Source organism: Gracilinanus agilis, chromosome 3 (genome assembly GCF_016433145.1).
Source record: "Gracilinanus agilis isolate LMUSP501 chromosome 3, AgileGrace, whole genome shotgun sequence".
Taxonomy (NCBI): Eukaryota; Metazoa; Chordata; class Mammalia; order Didelphimorphia; family Didelphidae; genus Gracilinanus; species Gracilinanus agilis.
In genome coordinates, this window is record NC_058132.1 from 660,300,196 (window position 1) to 660,308,472 (window position 8,277).

Sequence of the window (8,277 nt, forward strand, 5' to 3'; positions counted from 1 at the left end):
CACCTCTCCTTTGCCTTGTGTGTGATTGTTTATTCTTCACTCGATAGGTCCCGTCTTGCCGTGTAGCAACGCTGGTGAGAACCGTAGTACGCTAACAGATAGGAAATGAGCCAAGTAAACTAGCATTAATAGGTAATAACTGACTCAAGAATTCAATACCAAGGCATCTAAAAGAGAGAAAGATTGCCAGGATTTCATCACTGTTGGGGAGCTGCCTTTTGGAAAGTTCAGACAGAAGGGGGACTCCCCATTCCCCAGAAGGCTTCATCTGCCACTGAAATGTTTGTACTGGGTCCTCAATCACCCGCTCGCTTCTTGTAGAGCCCCCTCCAGACTCCCCCGTGACACATAATGAACGGCACTCATCTGACCCGTGGCGGGGTTCCCCGATGGATGGCCAAGCAGGTTTTTAGCAACAAGCTTTAGGGAATTGGGGTCGCGGTGGCTACTTGTGGGGGCCTTAACTCAAAACTCTTCCTATTTGGTTAATTGCCTTAGGAAGCTGGACTTGGCTGCCACTGCATCACTATTCATTCACTTTTATCTTCCTTTTAACTCGTGCCTTTTAGTTTGTCCTGGGGGAAATCGGGGCCACCTGCCCGGACTTCTAAAGTTTGTCCTTTTGGTCCTCATCAGCTCTGATTTTATTATCGGCGAATGTTTCAGCAACAAACTGCTTTCCTGGAAGGTTTCCATTTTATAAGAAAATTGGATTCATCAGAAAAATGTTCTTTTGATAGTTAATTATTTTAAAAAAATGGACAGTCATCAGTGTGTTCAACTAAAGACGTTCCTTCAACTGGATGTCTCCCATCTGTAGTGAAAACTCAAGATTCTTGGATGCAGATAAAGGGATGATCTGCTTTCCTGTTCCTCTGATTATCAGTGTGTGTGATTACAGCAGTTGGTCTTTTCCCTGGTGGACGCATCAGGACGCCTGACTGCTGGGGCTTCTCTGGGATTTTATCACTTGCCAAGAGGCCTCCTCAAGCCGACATTGGATGGAAGAGCTGCCATACTGGTGGTCAGTCCTTTCCTGCTTGGGAGGAGCTATGAGAGCGCAGGCTGCAGTCCTCTGCCAACCTCACGTTTCATCCCAAGGCATATACCAGGGGGACGTGTGCTTGCCAGAGCTGGTCACTTGTGGAGGTGTCCTTGGGAAAGTTCAACTACGAGAGGGACTCCTCCACCTCCGGATTTGTGCACCTGTTGCTAATGTTGGGGCATTCAGTCTGCCCATCTTGTATTATTAGAGGTAACCTAGTATAAGAGATAAGGGTGTTGGACCCGGAGTTACACAATCCTGGGTTCAAATCTTACCTCCAGATGCTTGGTGACCAGGGTTTCAGGCTGAGCCTTCCCGATTCTCTTTTCTAAGTAGAAGCATTTAGTGACCCGCCTCATGGAGTGGCAAGGTTCAAAGGAGATCAGATGTTTATAAGGTTATGAAAAAGGCACGAGATGGCACAGTTTCCAGAGAACAAAAAGGTTATTAGTCAAGGAGTACTGAGAAGGCAGAGCATGGCAGATGAGAGCTGACCAGCACAGAACAGATGATAAGGAGCCGTCATCAAGTGCAGTGAAGGGTTTTATTAAAGAAAGAGGGGCCTGGGTGGAGAATGGGCTTATTAAATGGTGAGGGCAGGGGGTCGATCGTGGACAGCCCGTGTGTTCCACCTGGGCTCAGGATGGGGGCTGAGGAAGCAGCCTACCTGCACTCGGGTCCCCCGACAGTCCGGCTGTGGGTGCTCCAGTGTTGGTGACCTTCCTTGCCATAATCATCTCGCATGAAGGTGACTTCCAGAGAGCTTTTTTCCCTCTAAAAAGTGGTCCGAAGAAGCATCCTCTTCAGGGCTGTTGGAGCCAGCTGCTCCCTCGCCACTCCATCTTAAGAGCTTAGTGGCGCTGCCCTCCTGTTCAGCATCTCTGATGTCCTCTGTAGGGCATGTGTGAAAACTGGCCTGTTTGCAGTGAGTCTATTTAGTCTTGGCTTTTGTCACTGATTAAGTTACCCTGATGACTTTGGACTGACAATGCCATTAGGTGTCCTGCTCTTAATGTATGACCTTATCAGGCAATCTTGTCCCACTGGATGCCGGAGTTAGTCAGGGAAGCTGGAGTCCCTCTTCTCAGGCTAACAAACAGCCACTTGCTGGATGCAGCTGGGCTTTTGTTTTGTTTTGTTTTTTTACATTTTTAAACCCTTAGCTTCTGTGTATTGGCTCTTAGGTGGAAGAGTGGTGAGGGTAGGCAATGGGGGCCAAGTGACTTGTCCAGGGTCACACAGCTGGGAAGTGTCTGAGACCGGATTTGAACCCAGGACCTCCCATCTCTAGGCCTGACTCTCAATCTATTGAGCTACCCAGCTGCCCTCTCAGCTGGGCTTTTAAGGAGAAAATTTATCTTATTCTTTCAGCAACCTCCCCTGACCTGCTCACCTAGGATTCTATCGATGGCTCCATGATACAGTTGAAATCTAGAAAATGCCTTATCAAACAGGACTTTCCTACAACAGGAGAATCATCCATAGAAAGGATTACTTCAGTTTTTGAGTGCAAAGAAAGCATGGCCCATTGGACAGGAAAGAGAGGACCTGGGCTTGGCACTAGTTGCCCAAGATACCTTGTCATCATCTGGCTTCAGTTTCCCCATCTGTAAAATGATGGAGTTGGACACAATGGCTTCCTTCAGGCCACTTTAGCTCTAAATTGTCTATTCTCTATGTAGAACATGAACTTAGGGGGAGAGATTCATTTTTATTGCCATCCTTGGAGTCTGGAACACCCACAGTCAAACTTTACATCTTGTTCTTGCCTTTGCAGTGGATGAACTGGTTAAGGGTATAGTTAAAAGTTGATTTCCAATTTGCGCTGCATCTCTGCATCCCACATGAATAGGGTAGGTCTATTTCTTATCAAAAAACCACTTTCCATAAGAGTCTACTTCATCATCTTCAACATGTCGCCAATGAAGGAAAGAAAAGGGAAGAAGATAGATTAGACAACTATTTCGGCCGCAGAAGGGGGAAAAGGGCTCTGGGAAAATCTCCAGATCAGAGCCAGCAGCTAATTTCTTTGCTTTTATCCACACACGTTGAATGAGGAGGCTGGTCCAGAAACTGCCCACTTTTATTCTCAGTTCTAAGACTGCTTACTTGAGAGAAGAAAAAAAAAATACCCTTGAGTTACTCAGGGATCCAGACTCATTTATAGCAGCAGAATTGGAGCCAACCTCTTTCTGGGGTCGAGTGAGCAGAGGAGAAAAGATGGTCCTTGATCCTGAAAGAAGGGTCCTTGAATTCCGGCTGAGGGCTTTCTGGAAAATAAATCGCGTTCGTAGGAAATGCAGCATTGAGTGGTGTGAAGAACACTAGATTTGCTATGAGAGGGCTCGTGTTTGAATTCTAGCCCTACTATTTACTTGCTGTATTAATTTAGGTGATGAACCTCAGTCTCCCTCCCTGTAAAATGAGACATTAAAACTCAGTGATCTCCAAGTTCCCTTCTGACTCAAAATCTGATTCTCAATAATCTCACTACAAAATAGAAACCCCCTACTTCAGGTTTCTTCTCTCCAAATTGTCTTTGTTGAGAAATTATTTTATTATTTTTTATAAAAACCCTTACGAGTGGTAAGGGCTAGGGAATGGGGGTTAAGTGACTTGCCCAGGGTCACACAGCTAGGAAGTGTCTGAGGACAGATTTGAACCTAAGACCTCCCATTTCTAGGCTTGGCTCTCAATCCATTGAGCTACCCAGCTGTGCCCTGTTGAGAAATTATTAATTACTTCAAAAGAATAAGAAAAATAAATTTTCTTTTGAAACAAACCAGGTAGATCTTTTTCTTTTTCTTTTTTTTTTTTTTTTCAGGATCTCAGCATCTCACAGTTGAAAGATACCATAGAAGCTTTCAATTCAAGTTGTTGGTATTTATTAGGCACCTACTATGTGCCGGTCTTTGGGTTAAGAAGTAGAGATAAAAAGCAAAGGAAAACCCAGGAAAACATTAAAGCCAAAACATGGGGTGGCAGTGAGGTGGCACAGTGGCTCAAGAGCTGTCTTTAGGTGGGAGATCCTGGGTTCAAATCTGATCTCAGATTGCTTCCTAGCTGTGTGACCCTGGGCAAGTCACTTAATCCCCCTCTTGTCTAGCCCTTACTCTCTTCTGTTTTGGAGCCAATACACAGTATGGATTCTAAGACAGATTGTAAAAGAAAACAAAACAAAAAAAAAACGAGCCCTTCTTTAAAAAGTTCATCATCAAATGGTGTGGAGGAAGGCAGGTAGGGGACAACATGCAAACAAATCTAAACAAAGAAACAAATAAGCAAATAAATAAATAAATGATATGTATACATACACACATATATGCACACTCAGAGGATGTGTGTGTATGTGTATAAAATAAGGCTTTTATCCCCCCAAACCCTTACCTTCTGTCTTGGAATCAATATAAATATTAGTTCCAAGGCAGAAAAAAGGTAAGACCCAGACAATGGGGTTGTGTCTTGCTCGAGGTCACAGCTAGGAAGTATCTGTGGTCAGATTTGCACCCCGAACCTCCTGTCTCCAGTTCTGGCTCTCTGTCCACCGAGCCACTCAGCTTCATCCAGGAAAGGTTTTTTGCAGAAGGCAGGACTTTATCAGAGACTTGAAGGAAGCCAGGGAAGCCAGGAAGCAGAGATAAGGGAGAACGTTCCAGGCACTGAGAACAGCCAAGGAAAACGCCTGGAGTCAGGAAATGGAATATTATGTGTAGGAAGAGATTGTTCTTGGGAATAAACTCAACAATTTCGGTTAAATCTGAGTCTAGACTCTCAGTGAGGGGGTGAGGGGAGAGCCACGAGAGATTTGAGAAAGGATTAAAAGGTTTGAAAATTTTGTTTGTGGCGAGTGGGTTGGTGAATCAATTAAGCTGCTGTAGTGAGAGCCCATTTGAGATTATATAACATGGATCCGTAGTGGACTCAGTGGACGTAATTTCACGATTTTCTCTAGTTTTGTTCGCTAGCATGGAAACAAGAGCAAAAGCACTGTGTGCTGGGAATAATTTAAGGCCGAGGCTTGGCAGGTCAAGATCGGTGACAGGCTAAATGGGGAGAGGATTCAAGAGAAGAGAATTGTAGTGTAAAATTGAATTGTTTCACCAAGGATTCAAGATGGCGCAGAGAGGGAAATACAACCAGGGGAGGAGTGATGGCTTGGGAAAGAACTCATGGCTGGAGTCGTGCGTGAGGGATCATGTTGACGATGAAGATGGGTCTCAACTATGGTGAGATTGGAAAATAGAGGAACAAACATTACTTGACTTTCCAAAGGCATGTCAATCCTCATGGCAAATTCAGAGCTGAATTCAAGCTTCAGTCCCTGACCTAGGCACAATATTGGTTTGTCTCCTGGTTAATCATCATTATTTAATACCTTAATCTCTACATTTCTAAATTCTACTGTGTTCTTGTCCTAATTTTTTTCTAATGTGGTCTCATTTTCCTTATAGTCAAAAGTATCTATCTGCATTGAGGACATGGTAGGTAGTTCAGTGGATAGAGAGCCAAGTCTGGAGATGGGAAGTCCTGGGTTCAAATCTAGCCTCAGACACTTCCTAGCTGTGTGTCCTTGAACAAGTCACTTACCCTCCATTGCCTAGCTCTTACCATTCTTCTGCCTTAAAACTGACACTGAGTATTAATTGTGAGAAGGTAAAGGTTTAATATTTTATTTTTTAGAAAAATTTTCCATGGTTACATGATTCATGTTTTTACTTTCCCCATAGCTGACGCACATTTCCACTGGTTTTAACATGTGTCATCGATCAAGACTTATTTCCATATTATTGATAGTTGCATTGGTGTGATCAAGAAGGTAAAGGTTTTAAAAAAAAGAGGGAAAGAAATAAAGTAAGGCTCTTGGAAGTTGAATGTTAAAGGGAGCACCAATATATTTATTGAAGTCCCCTAGTAAGAGGGCAAAAGTGGGGGGAGAGAGAAGGCTGTAGAGCAGTGGTTCCCAAACTTTTTTGGCCTCCCACCCCCTTTCCAGAAAAAATATTACTTAGCCCCCTGGAAATTAATTTTAAAAAAAATTTTAATAGCAATTAATAGGAAAGATAAATGCACCTGTGGCTATCACCATTCTCCTGGATGGCTGTGGCACCCACCAGGGGGCGGTAGCGCCCACTTTGGGAATCACTGCTGTAGAGGAAGAAAAGAGATTGCCCTGGAGGCCAGTAGACAACAACTACCAGAATCTTGTTTGACAGATAAATATGGTTTGAAGGAACCTCAAAGTCTTACATGCACCAGACTCTCCTCTATAGTATCAAATGGTCCTTCAGCCTTTGCTTTAACATCTCCAAGAAGGGAGAGCTGGGTGTCTCTCCATACTACTGTACGATTAAAATTAATATCCAACAACTCCAAGTATTATATTTTATAAGATTTATTAATAATTGCTTGAAGTAAAAGAAATGAAAGGACAAAAGTAAAAGCTTGAGTAAAGCCAGCTTTTCCATCTGTATTCATGGGAAGAGAGAGAGAGAGAGAGAGAGAAGGACATAGGTAAACATGTAAATGGGATGCTGGGATTTAGAGTCCTGGGGAGCAGATTCGGACTCTACACTGCCCATTTCACTTTTGGAATTCGCTTTTGGAAAGCTCTCACGGCTAGTGAGTTTCTCCTAACATCGAGCTAAAATTCGCCTCTCCCCAACTTTCCCCCATGGTGGTAATTGCCCCCAGCAATACACATTTATTGGATAAATGGAACACTTTTGGCTAGTCATCCATCCCTAAGTCTGATTGGATTATAGCTTGAGAGGAAGAAGAGATCTCAGAGGCCATCCAGCTGAAGTGGCTCATTTCATAGGTAAGATGGCGGATAGCTTTAGTGGCTAACCCAACATCACACACAGGCATCAGCGATGAGAGAGCGAGCCAATTCCTGGCTCCAGAGCCGGGCTTTTAACATTATATCCCAGCAGTCTTTTGTGCCCCGAGATACTGTAACGAGTGGATGTGCGGCAGATGGGTGGAAGCTTTTCTGATCGTGATTACATGACTTAAAAGGATACATATTTAAAACATGCATATACAGTAAACAGATTGAGCCACGTCAGTCTGCCAAGGAGATCTCTTTCTTTCTTTGAGATCCCTTCCTTCCTTCCTTCCTTCCTTCCTCTTTACCTTCTGTCTTGGAGTTGATACTGTGTATTGTCTCATAGGTGGAAGACTGGTAAGGCGTAGGCAATGGGGGTCAAGTGACTTGCCCAGGGTCACACAGCTGGGAAGTGTCTGAGACCAGATTTGAACCCAGGACCTCCCATCTCTAGGCCTGACTCTCAATCCATTGAGCTACCCAGCTGCCCCCAGGAGATCTCCTTCTTGAGAATATCTACCTGATGCCTTGTAGAAGACTTTTCTCTAGAGTCAGTTTTATTCCTCAGATAACTGGGCCATGCAGGACTTCCCAGTAAAAAACTGGAGCCCTTGTAGTGAATTTGTCAATAATGCCATTATGACTATTATTATTACATTATTGCCATCTTTACACTCTTACCCAATTTTCATTATTATTCATTGGGGAGGAGTCGAGCCCTTATAAAGAACATGATGAATTAGCTTGCCTTGCAGGTTCCAAGACGACTCAACAGCAGTTTGGTACCTTGTGGTGAAGGAAATTGTGAAACAAAATGGATGCAAAAGCTGCCAAGTCATCACTTGCCCTCCAAGTGCAATAACTTGGCAAATGGATTGCTTATTTTCCTTTTTCTTTTTTTTTTTTTTTTTTAAATTCTTACCTTCCATCTTAGAATCAATGTTATGCATTGGTTCCGAGTCAGAAGAATAAGGACTAGGCAATGGGAGTTAAGTGACTTGCCCAGGGTCACACAGCTAGAAAAGTATCTGAGGCCAGATTTGAGCCCAGAACCTCCTCTCTCCAGGTCTGGCTCTCAATCTACTGAACCTCCTGGCTGCACCGCCATTATCCTTTGAGGTTGGATTTCATTGACTTTTGGAGCTGGGAGGGGAGGTAATGCTTAGCCAGTTCAGCTGAGTCTAGTGATGGCAGGCCTGGAAAGTTGAATTTGGCCACAGAAAGAAGTTAGATCTGAGGCAGAAAGGGGACGGTGACTTGCCCACATCACATAGCCAGGTAAAGTCTTAAGCAGGATTCAAACTCAGGCCTTCTTGACTTTTTTTTTTTTTTTTTAAACCCTTACCTTCTGTCTTAGAATTAATACTATGTATTGGTTCCAAGGCAGAAGAGTGGTAAGGGCTGG